Source organism: Euprymna scolopes, chromosome 45 (assembly GCF_053919585.1).
Source record: "Euprymna scolopes isolate OS-2025 chromosome 45, ASM5391958v1, whole genome shotgun sequence".
Taxonomy (NCBI): Eukaryota; Metazoa; Mollusca; class Cephalopoda; order Sepiida; family Sepiolidae; genus Euprymna; species Euprymna scolopes.
In genome coordinates, this window is record NC_136526.1 from 26,825,752 (window position 1) to 26,847,759 (window position 22,008).

Below are 22,008 nucleotides of genomic sequence, written 5' to 3' on the forward strand. Positions count from 1 at the left end.
CAATTTTTAAAAAAACTTTGACCCCAATTTTAACCCCTTAACATTTATTATTTTGGTCTCAAATCAAAATACAAAGTTTTACCCATGGCCAAGTTACCTACATCTAAAATTTCAAGTTTTTAGACCCAAAATTGGCGGAGGAATTTGGTAGAATCTGCAAAGGTCAACTCTTTCAACTTTGACTGTTTGAAAGCCAACTTTTCGCCTCAAAACTGATTAAAATGCTTGCCGCATGTCTGAATATGTATTATGTATAAATCTCAAATGTTTAGACCCATTATATATATATATATATATATATATATATATATATATATATATATATATATATATTAATTTAGGAAGACTCGTCCATAGAAAACTCGTTTATTTTTTAGGTAGGAAAACTGGTCCTTATTGAATAACTATCGATTGAAAACACATTTTATGACCGTTCTTGAAAAAGATATAGTCTTTAAAAGAGAATACACTCCATAATATTAAAAAAAAAATATTTTTACTTGTTTACTGTTGTTTTAAAAAAGATAAAATGGATTTTCCTCGGTGTTTATTTTCTACCTTGCTTTGTAGGTTTTTAGTGGTTCAACTTATTTTCAAGTGTTAAAAAGAAAAAAAAAAACAAGTACTGTCGAGTGTTACTTTAGAGAAAAAATGGCCGACATGAGAGAATCGCAGTTTGGGAGTTTCGGTAATCACTCAAAAATAGAAAATTAAACAAAAAAAAAAAAAAGGAATTTGGTGCTTATGCACTTATGTTACCATTATTTTTGTTTAATGACAGCGAGTGTTAATAATTAACTATAACTATAATCTCCGGACCCAAAAAATTATCCATCCAAAAAAAGCATAAAAAATCATATAATAACAAAATAATCCGCAAACCTCAAAGTTCAAGCCCAAATAAAAAATATCCATTCCAAAAAAAAAAAAAAAATAAAAATAAATAAATAAAAAAAAAAATAATCCGAAAAAGCGCAAAGTACAAGCCAAAATAAATAAATAAATAAAAACTAGGCCACACACATGATGTTTCTGACAAAGGGTGAAGAAAAAGCTGCTTCCCAGGTCGGTAGTACTTCGTGAGATGTCGGAAATTTTCTGTCTCTATGTCTATCCTTGCGGCCATGTCACTAGTAAGGGTGCTGGAGGTAAACGTTTTCATCTGGGCTGACGTTAACCGCCTCATAGTCAGGGACCCGAACCTTGGATTAACCACTAAGGAGGCTGTCCTATCAGCAGGTGCAAAGTACTGGGGCTGCTGTATTGCCATTTGGTGAATGGATTCTGGACCGTGCAGTAGTTTCTGGTGGGGCCTCTCAATGCCATACTAGTGGATAATTGTTATGGCTTTACCTTATCATGTTATGGCTTTACCTTATCATGTTATGGCTTTACCTTATCATGTTATGGCTTTACCTTATCATGTGCTACAAAAAAAAAAAAAAAAAATTCCCGTCTTTCCTCTTACTTTCCCTCTCTGTTCTGCTCTAACCAAGTATACTGACCTGTTCTACAAATCCCAAAATCCTCAACATGAAATATCTCAAAGAAAATACGAATAAACCTAGAACCCCATCCTCCAACGTAGACCCCTACTACCATGTTTCCTTCTCCAACATCAGGGGTCTACGTTCTAACCTTCCAGAGGTTGAAACCCAATTATAGGAGACGAAACCTGACATATTCTTTCTAAGTGAAACTGGAATAGGGACGACCACCTCTCTAGATGAGTTCATAATTAAAGGATACTCTAACTTAACATCTAAATCTGACCCCCAAGATCGCCACGGGCATGGAATATGTGCTACATTAAAGATGGCTTCCTGTGTGGCAGGGATATCTCCAGAGAAGACCCTAATCTACCTTATATGTGCTTCCGGGTTGCACTTGCTTACACCACCGCATTTATATTTGCCCTCTATCGCCCCCACAACAGCGAAGTTACTGTCTTTAAGAGTATATCAGAGAAAATTGACCACATCCTGTCTGCTCATCCTTCGGCTAACATTCACATTTGTGGTGACTTCAATGTCCATAATGTGGAATGGCTGACCCACTCAAATAAGACTGATGATGAGGGGAGGTTCTGTCATGATTTTGCCATTACCTATGACCTCACTCAGATTGTTCGCGAGCCCACCCGTGTGCCCGATACTACCGGTTAGTATGCAAGCCTTCTAGACCTTTTTCTCACAACTTCCCCTGAGCTGTGTTCATGTTCCATTCTATCTCCTCTGGTATCCTCCGATCATCAGTTAAGATAAAAATGAAATATAATAAATCTACAGATGTACCTCTCCACCGTACTGTATACCGATACTCTACGGCGGACTGGGATAGCTTCCGTACATTCATATCTGATCTCCCTCTTCATTCCATGTTTAAAAAGGATGTGTCCTCTATAGTATTAGACCTGATCGAATGGTTACTTGTAGGCATAGACCAATTCATACCATCCAAAAAATTCCAACAAAAACCTAACAGCCAGCCATGGTTCTCCCCTGAATGTGCTGCTGCCATCGCACACAGAAATCACTTTTTCCATAGCTACCAACGTAATAGATGCACTGAAACTAAAGCTGCTTTCAGGACCGCCAGCAACCACTGCAAAAGAGCAATAAAAATGCAAGAGAACTATATGCTCAATCCGTTAAATCTAAAGTAGCTGAGCAGCGGCTTGGTTCCCACCAGTTCTGGCAAATAGCAAATAGGATCCTGAACAGAAACGTGCGTTCTATCCCAACCATTATAAATGGACCAGAGGTAATCTCGACAGCATGAGACAAGGCCAAACTATTTGCCAAAAACTTTGCGGCAAATTCTACCCTGTGCGACGAAGGCCATCAACTCCCCGTATTTCCTCCTATAACAGACAACACACTATGCAACATACAAATATCTGTGCGTGAGGTCGCTAAGCTAATCAAGAACCTTGACTCTAGTAAAGCAACTGGTTCTGACGGTATTCTAATTATAGTGTTAAAAGAATTACAACCAGAACTTGCCCTCATACTTACAAAACTGTTTAAGCGTTGCCTTAAGGAGAAGTGCTTCCCAACACCCTGGAAAACCTCATCAGTATGCCCTGTATTTAAGAATTCAGGTGATAAGTCATCTCCCTCTCAGTACAGACCAATAAGTCTCCTGTGTGTCATGAGTAAGTTGCTGGAATCCACAATAAATAGAGAAGTAGTCAACCACCTCAGCAGAAATAACCTTCTTAGCGATACGCAATATGGTTTCCGTTCTGCTAGATCTACAGCAGATGTGCTAACAGTTATATCTCATAGGATTAGTGAATCTCTCGACAAAGGCTTAATTTCTAGGGCAATTGCTCTTGACATATCAAAGGTCTTCGATAAGGTTTGGCATAAAGGCCTACTACGCAAGATTTCCAGCTACGGTATGACTGGAAATGTTTTCTCGACCATTAAATCATTTCTCTCCAATAGGCTCATAAGAGCTCATAATGTTTGATGGGCAGAAATCAGAGGCCCACAGTATTAATGCTGGAGTCCCTCAGGGGTCCATACTGGGCCCAACTCTCTTCCTGATCTACATCAATGATCTCCCAAAACACATACTAAAATCTTTCGTTGACATCTATGCTGATGACACGACTATCTATGGCAACACATCAAAGGCCGTAAATGATGATGTTCTCTCTAATTCTCTCTCCTCTGATCTTGAGTGCGTGGTACAGTGGGGGAAGAGGTGGCTGGTTACTTTTAATGCATCTAAGACCAAGCTCCTATCTCTACATCATAAACGCTCTGATCCCCTTCTGGCATCAATTGAAATCGATGGCTCTCGTCTAGGGGAGGCCCCATGTTTTGATAAGCTTCTGGGTTTGACCTTTACTCCTGATCTTAAATGGAACACATACATCAAGTCTGTGGCCAAGGTCGCTGGGAAAATGGTAGGATCCTTCTCCGCTCCAGAAGATATCTCATTAATGATGCAATTCTCTATCTGTATAAAAGCCAAGTACGTCCAAAGATGGAGTACTGCTGCCACATCTGGGCAGGAGCTGCTAAAAACAGCCTATCTTGCCTTGACAGAGTACAAAATAGACCGTGGTTTAGTGGGGGATGCCCTTTTCTCTTCCCTGCAACCTCTTTCCCACAGAAGAGACGTAGCGAGCCTATATTTGTTCTATCGTTATTTCCAGGGCAAGTGCTCGTCTGAGCTTATTCTCTGGTCCCCCCTCGCCAATCTTTTTCAAAAAACACCCGACTAGCTGAAACCACCATCAATAATTTTCCCCACTCCTTACCTGTGCCTAAATCAAAACGTATATTCCATGAACAAAGCTTCTTTCTTAGAACTGCACGCCTGTGGAACTCTGTTCCGCTTGCCTGTTTCCCTCCCGACTTCAACTTGGATGTCTTCAAGTCCAACACAAACAAATTCCTGATGAACCGCCCCCTTAAGTAATGACACTTTATCAATTCTCCAATGCTATTACTACACTATCCCATTGATTACTGTACACACAATAACCCTTATCCCCGAGTGGCCCTTGGGCCTTGATAAGTGGTGAACACCATGTAAAAATTAAAAAAAAAAAGACAAAAATTCTTTCCTTGTAAACATAATAGTTCCTATTTACAATGACTCCCCACGAGACAGAGTTAGACACCAGGGTCGTTTTTTAACGTGGAGAAAAGGAACAAAAATAAAAATTGTCTCAGTCGTGAAGGATTTCTCCTCCACTGACAGAGAACAAGAAATTGAAGTGCAGCATCTGAAGAACAGATGGTATTTATTTGCTCCCCCACTGAGCAAATTAGGCACAAGGCCGTTTTTAATGTGAGGTAAAAACCAGCTCCCCTAAAAGTAGGCAAAAAGGGGGCACTCTGGTTACCAAAAATAATAATTGTCCCAGTATAGAGGGTTTCCCCTCCATTGACTGGTACAAATTATCTTAAGTGCAGCATCTGAAGAACAGATACTACACTTTGATCTTGTTTATATATTTTATTAAGAAAGAAAAAATTGAACATAAAAAACGTACAAAAAATTCAATTCAACAAAATTAGGCACAAGGCCCTACAAGAAATTGGGAGGGGGAGGGTACAGGGTCTTTTTGACTATGTAACAGATGAGACTTTGAAGTCTTACTCTTGACTGGCAACATTTACCAAAATACCTCAATCACTCTGTGGATCCTAATCTAACTAATAACCCCAGCGTTCAATGTAAAATTTAACTATGTACAATTTGTATATTCATTTCTGTATGTTGTGTGTGCATTTTTTTTTTTTTTTTTTTTTTTTTTGTGTGTGTGTGTATGTGTGAGAAAATAAAGTTCGATTTCATTAGAAAGAGTTCTTGAATTAATTGGCATAAAATGTTCGTGGAGTGGGAAAAAACTAATGAAAATGTTCATTTCAAAAATAAGGAAAAAACTACTAATGTGTTGTTAGTAAGACCCCCCTGTACTATTCTATGTGGCTAGATCCCCCACTGTTTTCCGGGGAACCGAAAACAAGCAGAGCATCCCTAATGGGGTTTGGGGAAGTGGCCTTAATGGAGGTGGGAGAAAATAAAGCAACGGATGGAGGGGGTAGGAAGGTGACCTCTGAGTAGGGGGGTGACCGGGGGCATCAGAAAATAAAGATGAGGAGCAGGGGGGTTGGGCAGACTCAGAGGTTCTCTAATACCAAAAAATAAAATCAGGAACAGGATCTCATTTGTACCACCAGTCAAGAGTTACTTTACTGAACTTATAATGCTAACCTAGGCGGGATGGGTTCCGTAGGACCCAGCACCGCCCATGCCATGCCTAAGGAGGGAACACGTATTGAAACTTGGCTCCTCGACGGATGCACAAACTAGTGCTGTGCACCCACCTCTTGTCAAATTCCACTCTAGGCAACCCCTTCCAATCGCATCTGATCTTTACTTTAAGCAAATGTTTAAAGTAAACGATCAGATCCCGATCAGGAACAGATGTCCCTTCGTAGACCAACTTGAGGCGCGCGATCCAAATGGTCATGCGCGCTACTGCTAGGATCGCCAGGAAAACCAAACTTTCCTCCCTGGGGAACGGCGGCTCCATGTTGTACACAAAAGTTCCTACGTCGAGATCGAGCAGACACTCGGCATCGATGCGAGCTGCTACCCCCTCGACGTACTTTAATAGGGGCTGTATCCGGCTGCAACTAAAAAACGCGTGCTCGATTGTTTCGGGCTCGCGTTCGTCACAGCACGGACAGAAGCGACTGGTATGTTCTTTATACCGGAAAAGTACGTCGAAGAGGGGCAGCGCATTTCGGACCAGTCGCCAAGTCAGGGAGAATTCCGAATTATTCAGAACCTACCGTCCCGGCGCCCAACACCATTGAGAACGGACAACCTCCATCGACCATCCCATCCGCCTACAAAGTGGATCCTTCGCGGTCCCCTCCACTAAATCCCGATACAGTTTCTTCCTTGGCTGATCGAGGACATTGGTCCCCGGCAAAGCTCTAAGAGCGGTTCGGCATTCGGAGAAGAACTTGGACTCCCCCTTCGGTCTACGACGACCTTCTACCGAAGGGTTGGGTTTGAGATTGGGAAACGAGTTCTCAACCACAGGGACCCAAGGAGCGTCTCCTTCAAGTGAACGACCCAGGAAAGCCAATCTCTCGGCGTTTCTATGACACAAGAGACTGGGCTGACCCAGGCCTCCCTCGCTCGGACTTTGAACACAGACCTCTCTGCAGACATAATGCTTACCCTCGTTCCACAAAAGTGAATCGAGGCGCCCTTGTAAGCGGGTTAGTCGTTCTGCAGGGAGAGGAAGTACAGACAAACGGTAAAGGATGAGCGGAAAGACGTATGTAGCACACGCCTCCGCCCGACCCTTCAAGGACAATTTCCTTCCAATCCAAGTCTTTACTGACGATTTGACCTTAGACTGTACTTCCGACCAATTCTTTTCCAGCTGAAGTCCCGGTCCAAACCAGACACCGAGAATGCGGACCGGTCCATCGGTCCAGCTGAAAATACCTGGAAGCGAGTTTACCCCGGTCCAGGCCCCCAACCGCAGGCCAACAGACTTGCTACGGTTGAAGATGGCCCCTGTTACTTCTTCGTATCGAGCGAGCGCCTCGACCACCGCTTGAACGTCCGTGAGGCAAGACACGAACACGGTGACGTCATCGGCGAACGCGGAAACCCTGGCTCGTGTGCCTCCAGGGAGAGCTATTCCGCGCAGGACTGGTGTAGCCGCCTCATCCCTTAACTTGCGAAGGAGGGGTTCCAACGCCAGGACATACAACAGAGGCGACAGCGGACAACCCTGTCGCACCGACCGAGAGACAGCGAATGACTCCGACAGCTTACCGTTGATCTGCACCGCTACCGTCGGCCTGTCATACAGAACAAAGATCCACTTGCGGAAGTCCGGATTAAATCCGGCAGCCTCTAGCACAGATCCTAGGAACCGATGGTCGACCCTATCGAATGCCTTGGACTGATCCAAACTGATCAGCGCGGCTTCGGCGTCGTCTTCTGTCCCCTCTATGATCGAGCGTATCAAGTGCAAATTGTCTTGAATCGATCTCCCCTTCACAGCATAAGTCTGGTCCGGTTCGATCAAGTCAGTGATGACAACCTGCAAGCGATTCGCAAGAATCTTTGCCAAAATCTTTAACTCTGTGTTTAGCAGAGTCAAGGGCCTAAAATCATCAAAGTTTTCCCTCCCACCATGCAGTTGACCTTTCCTCAGCAATGTGATCACACCCTTGGTCACCTGTCCAGGGATGGAACCCTGGGCAAACCAATGGTTGAACATATCCTTCAGAATAGGGACCAACATGGGCGACAGCCTCAAGTAAAACTCGTAGGGTAAACCATCAAGCCCCGGGGATTTGTTATAGCCGACCTGCTTCAACGCAGTAATGACCTCATGTTCAGTAATAAGACCATCACAGCTAGCCGCCCGAGCCGCCGTGAGGCGGGGCGAGTCAGCCAAATAGCTGCCAAACTCATCAACCCTGAGTCCGGGTAGTTGGGTGAAGCGCACCGATAGATGCTCCCGAAACCCCTCGCAGATCTCCCGAGTCGATACTAAAGGGTGTCCTTCCAGGTTATGTACTTTACGAATGTACCCATCCGAACCGCGCCTTAAAGCAGCCTTACGCTCAACAGCGTCAACATTCACAGCCTCGTTAGAAACTTTGTTTAACCTAGCCCTAACTACTTGACCTTCATACCGCTCGCTAGCCAAGCGGTTGAGATCTTGTTTAGCTAGTACTAACTCTAGGGGGTCCCCCCCCCTCCACCGCCCGGGTCAGCTTATCCTCTAAACGCTTCTTTGCCTTAGCCTTATCTATCGCGAGGCGTTGGCTATACTGGACAGAGAAGCGCCTAATTTTGGCCTTGAGACTAACCCACCACTTACTCCCTGTAACCGCCCCCACTAAAGCCCGCTGAATTAGCTCAGTGACCTTCAACCGGTAGTCCTCCAGCTCCAACAAGGTGCTGTTGAACTTCCAGTATCCGGCCAGTTTAGGCCTAGCACTTAAGCTCAAACGGGCCATAACAAGTTTATGGTCCGAGTGTCCTAGCAAGTGGAACGTGGGGCAAGATAGGAAGTCTACATCGCCTCTTCTAACTAACATCCGATCCAAGTAAGTGCTTGGATGGGAAGGCACTACAGGATGCCACGTCCACATCTCCCGCCCTGGATGATCCAGACGAAATCTGTCGACGAGATCGCACGAGGCCATCAGGTCAGACAGACTGCTGTCACACCACGCCGACCCGCTAGTCCCCCCGACCTTATCTATTTTGGGATCAAGGATTGCATTCCAATCCCCCATTAAAACTAACCGTTCCGGATCCACTAAGAAGCCCTCCAACCGTCGAAAAAAGGTTGCCCTCTCTACAGCAGCATTGGGAGCATAAACAGCAACAATCCGAAAAACACTACAATTAACAGCAACATCAACAACAAGCGCCCGCCCGTCCTCGCCTGCGTGAACAACATTCACCGACGCTGACAGGGTGCGACTCACTAGCAAGGAGATTCCACGACTATAGGTATTGCCATATGCTGAGTAGACATCGTAATCGTTTACCAGCACCTGACAATCCCCGTCACAAACAAAGTGGGTCTCCTGGATAGCGGCAATATCTACCTTGAGGGACACCAAGTCTCTCACAACGCGCGAGGCCTTGCTTCGACACCTGATGCCCCTCACATTCAATGTAGCCAAGTTCAAAGACATGATCACTTACCTCAAGCACTGTCACAGACGGGTCTGAAATCCTGGGCAGTGAGGACATGGCAGGCCTGGCCAAGGCTGCCGGTAAGTAAATCCGATGAAGGTGATCCATCCTTGGCCACGCCCCCCACGTCCAGGGGGAAGGTTAGTTTGAGTGCCCTGTATAGCGATGGGTGTACATACATGGGGATTCTACCCTCACATTTAAAGAAAATGTTGGTCAGTGAAGGATGGTCCCTATCCACCAGCTGCTGGCCTGGGATTGCATTCTTCGCTGCCTTAATCATTGCCCACATTCCTCCAGTCCTAGCGTCCTTGTTGACCCTAACGAAAGTGGTCAACAAGGGAGCGTCCTTGAATTTAGTGGGGTCTGTTACTAGGTCTCCACCGACTTTTTCAAAATTTTTAAGTTTATTGTACCGGACCTTCTGTTGTCCTTTAAGGTCCGGAGCCGGTTGGAGAGGGTCTGTTTCACAAATCCTGCTTCCTGGCAGGAAGGGGAGCTTTTTGGTCCGTTCAGTGCGGACTTTGGGAGTGGGGAAGGGGATCTCTTTTGGTTGATGGGGAGGCTGAGCGCTTGGGGAGGGGGTAGCCTGCTCGTTTTCTTCTTTTTGGCTCCTGTCACGGGATGAGGGGCGGGAAGAGTTTCTTGGGGCCTTTATAGGAGAGGGGGAAGGTTGTTCGGGTTGCTGGGGTGTTGGGATCACAGGGGGCTCATCCTGTGTTGTTGTTGCGAGGGAGTCCTTCTCAGTCTCAGTGGGGGTAGGAGGGTTTGCGCGTGTCTTGCGGCTTTTCCTCCTCCTGGCCCTCCTGATCTCTGTTGCGCTCAGGGCCATAGAGACTGTTGTTGTCTCTTCCTCTGCCTCTGACGCGGCCTCCTCCTCAGATTCTGGTAGTTTCCTCTTGTTTGAGGAGGAGGGTGTCTGTGTGTCCATTTTCTCCGTCTCGCTCTTCGGTTGTTCTTGGTCTTGGGTGACTGTCTGCAAGGATGGCTGTTTGTTGATCTTGCCTTTCTTTACGACCGTCACCCAGCCTGTCGGTGCCTCTGGAGGATTTGCGGCCGGCGCGGGAGCAGCGGCTTGATTTGTTGTCACGCTTGTTCCCGCCGCTTTTGTGGGCTTCTTCCCTCCATTCCTCTTTGGACAGTCCTTCGCCATATGCCCTTGTTGTGTGCACAGCCAGCAATGAGGCCTCCTCCCTTCCACTATAAGGGAGAGTGTCCACTCTCCGAACTTGAGTGTGGCTGGGATGGCGTAGAATCCAGCCTTGTCCAGGACCATCTGTACTTTGTAGTCCCCGGTCATGATGTTTCTTAATCCGCGGACCGGGGTGACTTCCTCTACGTCTCCATACTGGCTTAGGATAGCCCCCAGTTGTTTGGCCTCCATATAGCAGGGGACGTTTAGAGCAGAAACATTTGCTCTCCTCTTGTTCATATAGATGGGTTGGAGCTTTATGTTCCTGCTCTGATGGCAGGTCCTGGACAGCCTGACTGCGTCTTCGGAGGTGGGGAGCAGAACATCCCACTGTGCGTAACTCCTTCTACAGATGTAGTTGGCGGGAATGTTCTGCTCCAGCAACACGTTCATCATGGTGTCCTTGTTGACGCCCGTCAGACCCCTTGTCTTGGTGTCTGAAGTTATCAGCGAGAGCACTCTTTTCTCCAGAACTTCCACTTGACCCGGGAGGGGTTGGATGTTGTTCCCCTGGGTATACTCCTTGTAAGTGGAGTCGAAGAGTGCTCTGTAGTCTTCGGGCGTCAACTTCCCTTGCTGCTCTTTGGGGCCCCATGCCGGTCCTCCATCCTGGTGGGTGTCAGCTGGACTCGGGTTGGGGGGCGTAGCTGGTGTTGTGGGGCTCTCTCTTGTTATGGGCATTTTTGGTTTTGGAACTGGGCCGTTACCAGGCAAAGTAGGCCATTGTGTCTTTGGTGTTGTTTCGTCCTGGCTTGGTTTGCTCTCCGGGCCGCTCCCCTTTCTTATTTTCTTCCTTTGCTGGGTGGCTGTCCCCTTGGGGGATGGAGGTGTCTCCCCTTCTGGTGCCGTGTTCCCAGCTGGAGCCTTGGTGGGTACTGTCAAGGGTGTCTCTCCTTCCAGCTTGCTTTTGTTACCACTGGCCGGAGAGTCACCCCTTTTCCGTATTTGGTCCTCTTGGGGAGTGTTGGGGGGCCAATCACTGTCTTCCCCGCCGAATAGTGAGCAGATGGAGGCTATTACATCTTCGTCCAGCGCCTCGGTTTGGTCCGCGGTGCTGTTTTCCTCCTTTTCTGTTGGGGAGTCGCCCTTTGGGGGAGCGGGGGATGGGTTCCCCGGTCTTCCTCCCTTGGTTCTGCCGTCCTGGGGTGCAGCTGGTTGGCTGGGTTCTGCACTTTCCCCAGCTAGTGAGTTAACGGCAGCTTTTTCCGCTGGGTTGCCCTCTTGGGGAGCGGTTGCAGGTGCTTTTTGGGGGGTCGCCGCGGGCTGCGGCCCTACCCTCCCGCTTTCTTCCAAGGTCGCCGCGCGCCGGGGCCCTACCTTGTTTCCTGGCGCCGTCTCGCCGGGAGATGCATCAGCTCCCTCACATAGGGAGTCGTTCGCAGTTGAGATGCTGCGCATTTGGGGTGACGTACCCCTCCTGCCTGGCATCGTGGCGGTTGCACTGACCGCTGGCGCGGACCAAAGTGTAGTGGGGGAAAAGAAAACCCAGGGGAATGGAGGGGGAGGAGGGGACTTTGAAGAAATTAGAGTTTTTGACTTCCCCTCACGGGGATGTCGGGTTAGCAGCTCAGATCCCCCCGCAAGGGGGGAGAGCAGAGAAGAAAGACGCAGTGGGTGCTAGCGGGTCAGAGTGCCGCGTCGCAATTAAGAGAGAGAGGGGATAGGCATCCCTGCCCACAGAGGGGAGCAGAAACGAAGCACCCGCCCTACCCCACGTCACCCTACCCACTAACTTACCCCAACGGAAGCGAGAAAGAGAACCCTGTCTGCTCGATCCACTGGGAGAGCAGCGAAGATAGACAAAGTTTGGGCCTGGCAGGTCAGAGTGCTGCTCAGGCAATTAAGTGTTGAGAAATTAGACCATCCCAGTCCCAGTTAGACCGAAACGAAGAAAAAACAACATGCAAAAACAACAAATGAAAAAAGAAGGTCTCAACTACCAGCGATAGTGGTGTTGGTCCCGAGATTCCAGTCTCCCAAAAGAGGGGATCGGTTTCCGAGTCCAAGCTCCCACAAATGTGGAGTCGGTCCTCTAGGTCCTGACTCCCCAAAGGAGGGGGTCGGTCCTTGCTAACAAAGGTTAGTAAGAAAAAACACCTTAACCTAGCCCGAAAGCCCGGTGGTGGGTCAAGTTTAGTAACTGAGAGAACAGATGGTATTTATTTGCTCCCCCACCGAGCAAATTAGGCACAAGGCCAATTTTTAATGTGAGGAGTGAAGGGAGGGGGAAGGGAAAAAGGGGACCAGCTCCCGAGAGGTGGGAAATGGGAGCTGGTTAAAGGTCAGGCATGTGGGGTTGCCCCCACATCTGGTCTTTGCTAGTCATAGCTAGTCATAGCTTGCAGTATCTGCCGGAACAGATACTACACTTTGATCATGTCACCCGGGCCCCGGAGGGCGCGCGGGCAAGCGGCCTTTCGGCCTGTAACTGAGAGAACAGATACTACACTTTGATCTTGTCCCGAAGGCCAAGGTTGCTCCCTCAATCGAACTGCGTACAACATCGGAGCCGATGCGAATTCAACTAGTGAGTCTCATTATGTTTTTTAAATAGCCCTATTTTGAACTTTGCGTTTTGTCAGATTATTTTTTGTTGTTTGGGATGGATATTTTTTATTTTGGCTTGAACTTTGCGTTTTCTTAGATTGTTTTTTTTTTTTTTTGGGATGGATATTTTTTATTTTGGCTTGAACTTTGCGTTTTGTCAGATTGTTTTTTGTTGTTTGGGGGGGGGGATAGATATTTTTCATTTTGGCTTAACTTTGCGCTTTTTTGGGGGACGGGGGATAATTTTTATTTTGGTTAAAAATTTGTACTTTTGGGGATTTTTTTGGGGGGTGGAGATGGATATTTTTTTAGTTTGGCTTGAACTTTGCGTTTTTTCAGATTGTTTTTTTTTTTTTGTTTCAGTTGAATATTTTTATTTTGGCTTGAACATTGCACTTTTTCGGATTGTTTTTTTTTTCGGTGGGGGGAGGGGGCGATGGATATTGTTCATTTTAGCTTGAACTTTGCGCTTTTCGGATTGTTTTTTGGGGGTGGGCTGGATATTTTTTTATTTTGACTTGAACTTTGCACTTTTTCGTTTTCTTTTTGGACGGGGGAATGGATAATTTTTTTTATTTCACTTGAACTTTGCGTTTTTTTTTCGGATTGTTTTTTTGTTTGGGATGGATATTTTTATTTTTTTGGGGGATGGATATTCTTCATTTTGGCTTGAACTTTGCGTTTTTCTGTTTTTTTTTCTTTTTTGATGGATATTTTTTTATTTTGGCTCGAATTTTGCGGATTGTTTTTTTTTTTTTTTTGGGATGTATATTTTTTATTTTGCGCTTTTTCGGATTGTTTTTTTTTTTTTGGGAGTTGACGATATTTTTTATTTTGGGTTGAACTTTGCGCTTTTTCGTTTTTTTTTTTGGGGGGGGGATAATTTTTAATTTTGCTTGAACTTTGCGTTATTTTTGCTTGTTTTTTTTATTTGGGATGGATATTTTTTATTTTCACTTGAACTTTGCATTTTTTCGGATTATTATTATTTTTTTTTTGATAGATATTTTTTTATTTTGTTCGAACTTTGCGTCTTTTAAGATTGTTTTTTTGGTGGGTTCGACATTTTTTATTTTGGCTTAAACTTTGCGCTTTTTTTGGGGGGGGGGGAATGGATATTTTTCATATTGTCTTGAACTTTGCACTTTTCGGATTTTTTGGGGGGTGGGTGAGGTGGGGAAGGATATTTTTTATTTTGGCTTGAACTTTGCGCTTTTTACGGTTGTTTTTCTTTGGGGAATGGATATTTTTTATTTTGGCTTGAACTTAACGCTTTTTACGGTTGTTTTTTTGAGGGGGAGTGGATATTTTTTATTTTGGCTTGAACTTAACGCTTTTTACGGTTGTTTTTTTGGGGGGGAATGGATATTTTTTATTTTGGCTTGAACTTTGCGTTTTTTTTTTTTTGGGGGGGGGGGTGAATGGATATTTTTCACATTGTCTTGAACTTTGCGCTTTTCGGATTTTTTGGGGGGTGGGTGAGGTGGGGAAGGATATTTTTTATTTTGGCTTGAACTTTGCGCTTTTTACGGTTGTTTTTCTTTGGGGAATGGATATTTTTTATTTTGGCTCGAACTTTGCGCTTTTTACGGTTGTTTTTTTTGGGGGAATGGATATTTTTTATTTTGGCTTGAACTTAACGCTTTTTACGGTTGTTTTTTTTGGGGGAATGGATATTTTTTATTTTGGCTTGAACTTAACGCTTTTCACGGTTGTTTTTTTGGGGGGGAATGGATATTTTTTATTTTGACTTGAACTTAACGCTTTTTACGGTTGTTTTTTTGGGGGGGAATGGATATTTTTTATTTTGGCTTAAACTTTGCGCTTTTTCGGATAGATTTTTTTCTGGGGCAATAGATATTTTTGATTTTGGCTTGAATTTTGCGCTTTTTCAGAGTGTTTTTTTTGCTGTTTTGTGGGATTTCTTATTTTGGCTTTAAGTTTGCACTTTTTCAGATTTATTTTTGTGGGGGTGGGGGTGGGGGCGGATAATTTTTAATTTGGCTTGGACTTTGCGCTATTTCCGATTGTTTTTTTTTGGGGGGGGTTTATGGATATTGTTTATTTTGGCTTGAACATTGCGCTTTTTCGTTTTTTTTGTTGTCTTTTTTGATGGATATTTTTTATTTTGGGTTGAACTTTGCGCTTTTTCTGATTGTTTTTATTTTGTTTGGGAATGATACTTCTTATTTTGGCTTGAATTTACCGTTTTTTTTATTGTTTTTTGTTTTGGAGGGGGGATGGATATCTTATTTTTGCTTTAATTTAGCGTTTTTTTTTCGGATTTTTCTTTTTGGGGGATGGATATTTGTTTTTTGCTTTCCGTTTTTTGGATTGTTTTTTTTTTTTGTTTGGGATATTGTTTCTTTTTTCTTGAACATTGCGTTTTTTGGATAGTTTTTTTATGTATATTTTTTATTTTGACCTTCCAATTGTTTTTTTTTTTTTTTTTTTTTTTGGATTTGCTTGAACATTGCACCTTTTCGTTTTGTTTTTGTAGATATTTTTTATTTTGGCTTGAACTTTGCGCTTTTTTGGATTGTTTTTTTTTTTGTTTGCAATTGATATTTTTATGGTAAATATCCAGATCCGCTACTACAGAACACCGACCACTCTAATTTGTTTTTTTAAAAAGGTAATTGAGGTCGCTGACAACGAATCTGATAGTCAAACTTGGGGCAAATTTACCGTTTGCATGGTATTAACCCCCGAACAACTTTCCACCATGTTGCAGTTTCCGTGAACTTTGCGCTTTTTTGGATTGTTTTTGTTTTTGTTTGGAATTGATATATTTTTTTTTGCTTGAACTTTACTTTTTTTTGGATTGTTTTTTGAGGGAGGATGGATATTTGTTATTTTAGTTTGAACTTTTCACTTTTTCAGATTGTTTTTTTTTCGGGGGGGGGGGATGGATATTTTTTATTTTTATTCTATTTTGGGTTCTTTTTCGGATCGTTATTGTTTATTCTTATTTTATTCTGGGTTGAACTTTTTTTTGGGGAGGGGGGATATTCTTCATATTGTCTTGAACTTTGCGCTTTTCGGATTTCTTTTTTTTTTGGGGGGGGGTATTTTGGCTTGAACTTTGCGCTTTTTTGGATTGTTTCTTTTTGATTGGGATGGATATTTTTATTTTGGCTTGAACTTTGTACTTTTTCGGAGTGTATTTTTGCTGTTTTTTGGGATGAATAACTTTTATTTTGACTTTAAGTTTGCACTTTTTCGGATTGTTTTTTTTGGGGGGGGGCGGGGGGGCGGGGGGGGGGGAAGGGATAATTTTTAATTTGGTTTGGACTTTGCGCTTTTTCCGATTGTTTTTTTTTGGGGAGGTATGGATAGTTTATTTTGGCTTGGACATTGCGCTTTTTCGTTTTTTTTTTTTTTTTTTTGGCTTGAAGTTTCGGATTGTTTTCTTTTTTTTTTTTCGGATGGATATTTGTTATTTTGGCTTAAAGTTTGCGCTTTTCCGGACTTTTTTTGGTGGGGGGGGGATTGATTTTGGCTTGAGCTTTGCGCTTTTCCAATTGTTTTTTTTTGGGAGGGGGATATTTTTATTTTGGCTTGAACCTTGTGTTTTTTGGGTTTTTTTTTTGTTTGGGATGAGTTTTTTTTTTTTGGCTTGAACTTCGCGCTTTTTTGGATTGTTTTTTGTTTGGAATTGATATTTTTATTTTGGCTTGAACTTTGCATTTTTTTTTTTTTTTTTCGGATTTTTTTGTTTGGGGGATTGATACTTTTTGTTTTGCTTGAACTTTGCACTTTTTCGGATTGTTTTTTTTTTTGGGGGGGGGGGGAGGTAGATATTTTTTTTATTTGGCGTGGACTTTGCTTTTATTTTAGATTGTATTTTTTTGTTTGGAATTGATATTTTTATTTTTGCTTGAACTTTGCGTTTTTTTTTTTTTTTTTTTTTTTTTCGGATTGTTTTTTTTTTGTTTTTTGTTTTTTTTCGGATTGTTTTTTTTTTTTGTTTAGGATGGATATTTGTTATTTTGGCTTGAACTTTGCGTTTTTTTGGATTGTTTTTTTTTTTTGTTGTTTGTTTGGAAATGATATTTTTATTTTTTTCTTGAAGTTTTAGCTTTTTTGGATATTTTTTGGAGGGTGGGGAATGGATATTTTTTATTTTGGCTTGAACTTTGCGTTTTTTCTTTTTGTTTTTATTTTGTTTGGGATGGATATTTCTTATATTGGCTTGAATTTAGCGTTTTTTCGGATTGTTTTTTTTTTTTTTTTTTTTTTTTTTTTGGATGGATGTCTTTTATTTTGGCTTTAATTTAGTGTTTTTTCGGATTTTTCTTTTTGGGGGATTGATACTTTTGTTTTCTTGAACTTTGCGCTTTTTCGGATTGTTTTTTTTTGGGGGGGGGGGTTGATGTTTTTTATTTTTGCTTGAACTTTGCGTTTTTTGGATTGTTTTTTTTTGGGTGGGCGGAATGATATTTTTTCTTTTTTCTTGAACTTGGCGCTTTTTTGGATAGTTTTTTTGGTATTATTATACAAACACCGTGACAGCGTTAGGGTTAGGGTTAGGATTAGGGTTAGGGTTTAGGTTTAGGGTTAGGGTTAGGTTTAGGGTTAGGGTTAATTCGCTGTCACGGTGTTTGTATAGTTTTACCGTTTTTTTTTGGGGTGGAGGATGGATATTTTTAATTTAGTGTTTTTTCGGATTTTTCTTTTTGGGGGATGGATACTTTTGTTTTCTTGAACTTTGCGCTTTTTCGGATTGTTTTTTTTTTGGGGGGTTTGATGTTTTTTATTTTTGCTTGAACTTTGCGTTTTTTGGATTGTTTTTTTTTTTTTTTGGGTGGGCGGAATGATATTTTTTCTTTTTTCTTGAACTTGGCGCTTTTTTGGATAGTTTTTTTTGGGGTGGAGGATGGATATTTTTATTTTGGCTTGAAGTTTTTGTTTGTTGAATTGTTTTTTTTTTGTTTGGTGTAATATATGACGATACGGAGTTATTCCCCCTTCACCAATAACTTTAATCGTGTTGACTTAGCGTATATTATCTCCCCCTTGTCTATACGCTCTTCAGTAGAGAACTATATTCTAAAGAAAACAGTCCTATATTTTATCGTGTATCTTCCATTTTTAAGGTTATTTCTGTCTTTTTCTCTACTCACTTCAATTTAATACACGATAAAATATTAAATATATATAACTACGAAAGCACGAAGATGGACAAATTCTTAAAACCTGACAAACTGGATACACGTCCTAACAGCGCTTTCTCTACGAAAATATTCAACCACTGGTATCGGACTTTTTCGGCTTTGATAAGGAGAACTGAAATACGGGATGATATCGATAAACTAGACCTGCTGATTACGTACATTTCCTCGGATGTCTATGAATACGTAGCGGAGCAACAAACCTACAAGGCAGCAATCAATCGAATCAGGGAATTATACGTTAAACCCATCAACAAAATTTTCGCCAACTCGCCTACAAAAACAGGGAGAAACCATTGACGAGTACGTACAAGAATTATGACTTTTATCAAAAGAATGTAATTTTAAAGCAGTTGATGCGGCACAAAACCGGGATGATAATCTAAGAGACGCTTTTATTACCGGTCTACGATCAAACACCATCAGGGAACGGTTATTGGAAAACAGGACTCTCGACCTAGATACCGCCATTGACCAAGCTAGGGCACTCGACACAGCTCAGAAAAACTGCGAATCTTATTTGCGCTATTTTCCACCAGTCAGTGCTTCTACAACCGAGAATGGGAACGTTTCAACGATGGAAAATTGTGCCGCGCTCCCCAACACAAAATCACGGTGTTATTTCTGCAACGGACCACGTCACGATCGCCAATTCTGCCCAGCTAAGGAAAGCATGTGTTGCCGATGTAACAAAATCGGCCATTACATGAAAGTCTGTCGGTCCAGGCCAAATACAACTACTTCAGCTTCAATACATTCATCAACACACAGACTTGCTACTATTACAAACAACAAGTACGCACCCGTAACAGTAGCTTCAGATTCAACGGCAGCTTTTTCTCTTTGTTCCTCTTCATCGATACTAAGGCAAGCCACTGTATACATAATGATTGGAAAAAATGAAGCTGCAGCATTAATGGACACCGGGAGCTCTGGATCTTTCATTTCGCTCGACTACGTGAAAAGAAATAAATTAAAAATAAAACCTGCTTCAGGATCCGTCTCCATGGCCTCTTCGCCACTGAACGCTCCAGTAAAAGGACTTTGCTCAGTCAACCTCAACTTGCTAGGTGAGTCTTACCCAAATACTCCTCTCTCTGTACTACCAAATCTTTGCAATGATGTCATTCTTGGTCAGGATTTCATGAGACAACATTCTAGAGTCTTGTTTGCTTTCGGTGGTCCTAGGAAAGATCTTGTTGTGTCTAACCCTACTGCATGCAGCGTACCATCAGCTTCAGTAGACAGTCCCCCACTTTTTCAAACCTTGCACCCAACTGCAAACCCATTGCTACTAGATCTAGGAGATTCGGAGGCAATGAAAGAAACTTTATCGAATCCGAAATAAATACGATGCTTCAGGAGGGAGTAATTGAAGAGAGTAAATCTCTGTGGAGAGCTCAAGTTCTTATTGTCTCGAATGAACGACAAAGAAAAAGACTGGTGGTTGATTACAGCCAAACAATCAATAGATTTACAAAACTAGATGCTTACCCCTTACCTAGAATGGATGACTTGGCGTGGGAAATCTCCCGATATAAACTATACACATCACTAGACTTAAAAAGCGCTTATCACCAGATACCTATTCGGGAGGAAGAAAAACCGTATACGGCTTTTGAAGCTAACGGGAAATTATATCAATTTTGTAGAGTACCATTCGGAGTCACGAATGGAGTTGCCTGCTTCCAAAGAACCATAGATAATCTAGTAAAACAAAATGGCCTCCTTGTGTATACGTAGACAACATAGTAGTGGTAGGAATGACTCAGCAGGAAGATGATATGAACCTCACGAAATTCAGGGAGGTAGCTCGGCTACACAACCTGACCTTCAATGAAAATAAATCTGTTATATCAACAGAATCTATTGATTTTTTGGGCTACACTATATCTCAGGGTAAAATAAAACCCGACGCAGAAAGACTACAGCCACTGAAGGAACTGCCAACCCCAAGAGATAAAGCGGCACTATGGCGAGTTGTTGGGTTGTTTTCATACTACTCTCAGTGGATTCCCAAATTTTCAGACAAGATCAGACCCTTGATTATAGCCGACTCCTTCCCCCTGAAGCAAAATGCCGTGAAGGCATTCAAGGACCTCAAAGAAGAGATCAAGGGTGCCTTACTACACTCCATCGATGAGAATATCGCACTGGTAGTGGAAACAGACGCCTCTGATACAGCTGTTGCGGCTACATTGAACCAAGCCGGTCGTCCAGTGGCTTTCTTCTCATGTACACTAACACCCACTGAGCGTAAACACGCCTCAGTTGTGAAAGAGGCTTGCGCCATAGTCGAAGCTGTCAAAAAATGGTCCCACTATTTATCTACTCGACATTTTACAATTGTCACCGACCAACAAGCAGTGCATTACATGTTCCACTCAGAGAGACTAGGTAAAATTAAAAACAATACGATCCAAATATGGAAGATGGAGCTGGGGTGTTATGACTACGACATAATGTACCGCCCAGGCAAGAATAACATCCCTGCTGACACACTATCAAGAGCACATTGTGGAGTTGTCGTTAGCAGAGAAAAACTATTCGACCTTCATACTCGACTCTGTCATCCAGGCATCACCAGACTAACTCACTTCATAAAAATTAGAAACCTGCCATACTCGATAGAAGACGTTAAAAAGGTATGTGCTGAGTGTCCTGTATGTGCCCGTTGGAAACCTCGTTTCCACACACCAGACGCAGCAAAACTAATTAAGGCCACACAACCAATGGAACGACTCAGCATGGACTTCAAACGACCCTTACCTTCCAACTCCAAAAATCGATATATGTTGGTAGTGATCGACGAATATTCGCACTTCCCATTCGCCTTCGCTTGTCCAAATATGACAACAGATGTGGTGATTAAGTGTATAAACCAGTTATTCGCCATTTTTGGAATGCCCTCATATATCCACACCGATCGCGGGTCTTCATTTGCGTCAAAGGAACTCTGGGAATACCTTACCGGTTTAGGCATAGCAACCAGTCGAACGACTCCATATAACCCTCAAGGGAATGGACAATGTGAACGCTACAACGGCATTGTCTGGAAACACGTACAACTGGCGCTAGCCTCTAGAAACCTCCCAGAAGCTCAATGGGAAACCGTACTCCCAGAAGTACTACACGCAATCAGATCTTTGCTCTGCACTGCAACTAACGCAACCCCTCATGAGAGACTATTTTCTTATCAACGACGCTCACCAAGTGGACACTCCCTACCTTCCTGGCTCGCTACACCGGGCCCGCTACTTTTACGTCGTCATGTTCGTACCAGTAAGTATGAACCCCTTGTAGAAGAGGTGCATTTAGTAGAAGCGAACCCACAATATGCACATGTGCGTTTTTCTGACGGAAGGGAATCGACAGTTTCCATGAGTGACTTGGCTCCAGTTGGTGACTTATCCTTAAGAAAAGAGACAACCACTACCAGAAATGAGGAAATCACACCTACACCGACACCAACTGAAGGACCAGACATGGAAGATGACCCGGTAGAGACGAGCATAACGGATGGTGAGAGCATCCGCCCGTCAGCAGAGGATGAAGATCCTGCATTAACCCAGGAACCTGAAAAGTTGAGACGGTCTACACGAGAGCGTCGCAAACCAGTACGATACAACAAACTTTAAATCTTTTAAGGATGGGAGAATGTAATATATGACGATACGGAGTTATTCTCCCTTCACCAATAATTTTAATCGTGTTGACTTAGCGTGTATTATCTCCCCCTTGTCTATACACTCTTCAGTAGAGAACTATATTCTCTATATTTTCTTTAAAAACAGTCCTGTATATATTTTAAATATATTTTTAAGGTTATTTCTGTCTTTTTCTCTACTCACTTTATTTGGGATGGATATTTTT

At 43.0% G+C, this 22,008-nt stretch overlaps 1 protein-coding gene across 3 annotated transcripts in view; it reads right to left on the reverse strand.

Annotated features, from left to right (window-relative positions):
- The window catches only part of LOC145269299 (uncharacterized), a 667,893-nt gene that overhangs the window by 488,971 nt on the left and 156,914 nt on the right, over positions 1–22,008 (reverse strand). The gene's annotated exons all lie outside the window — the stretch shown is intronic.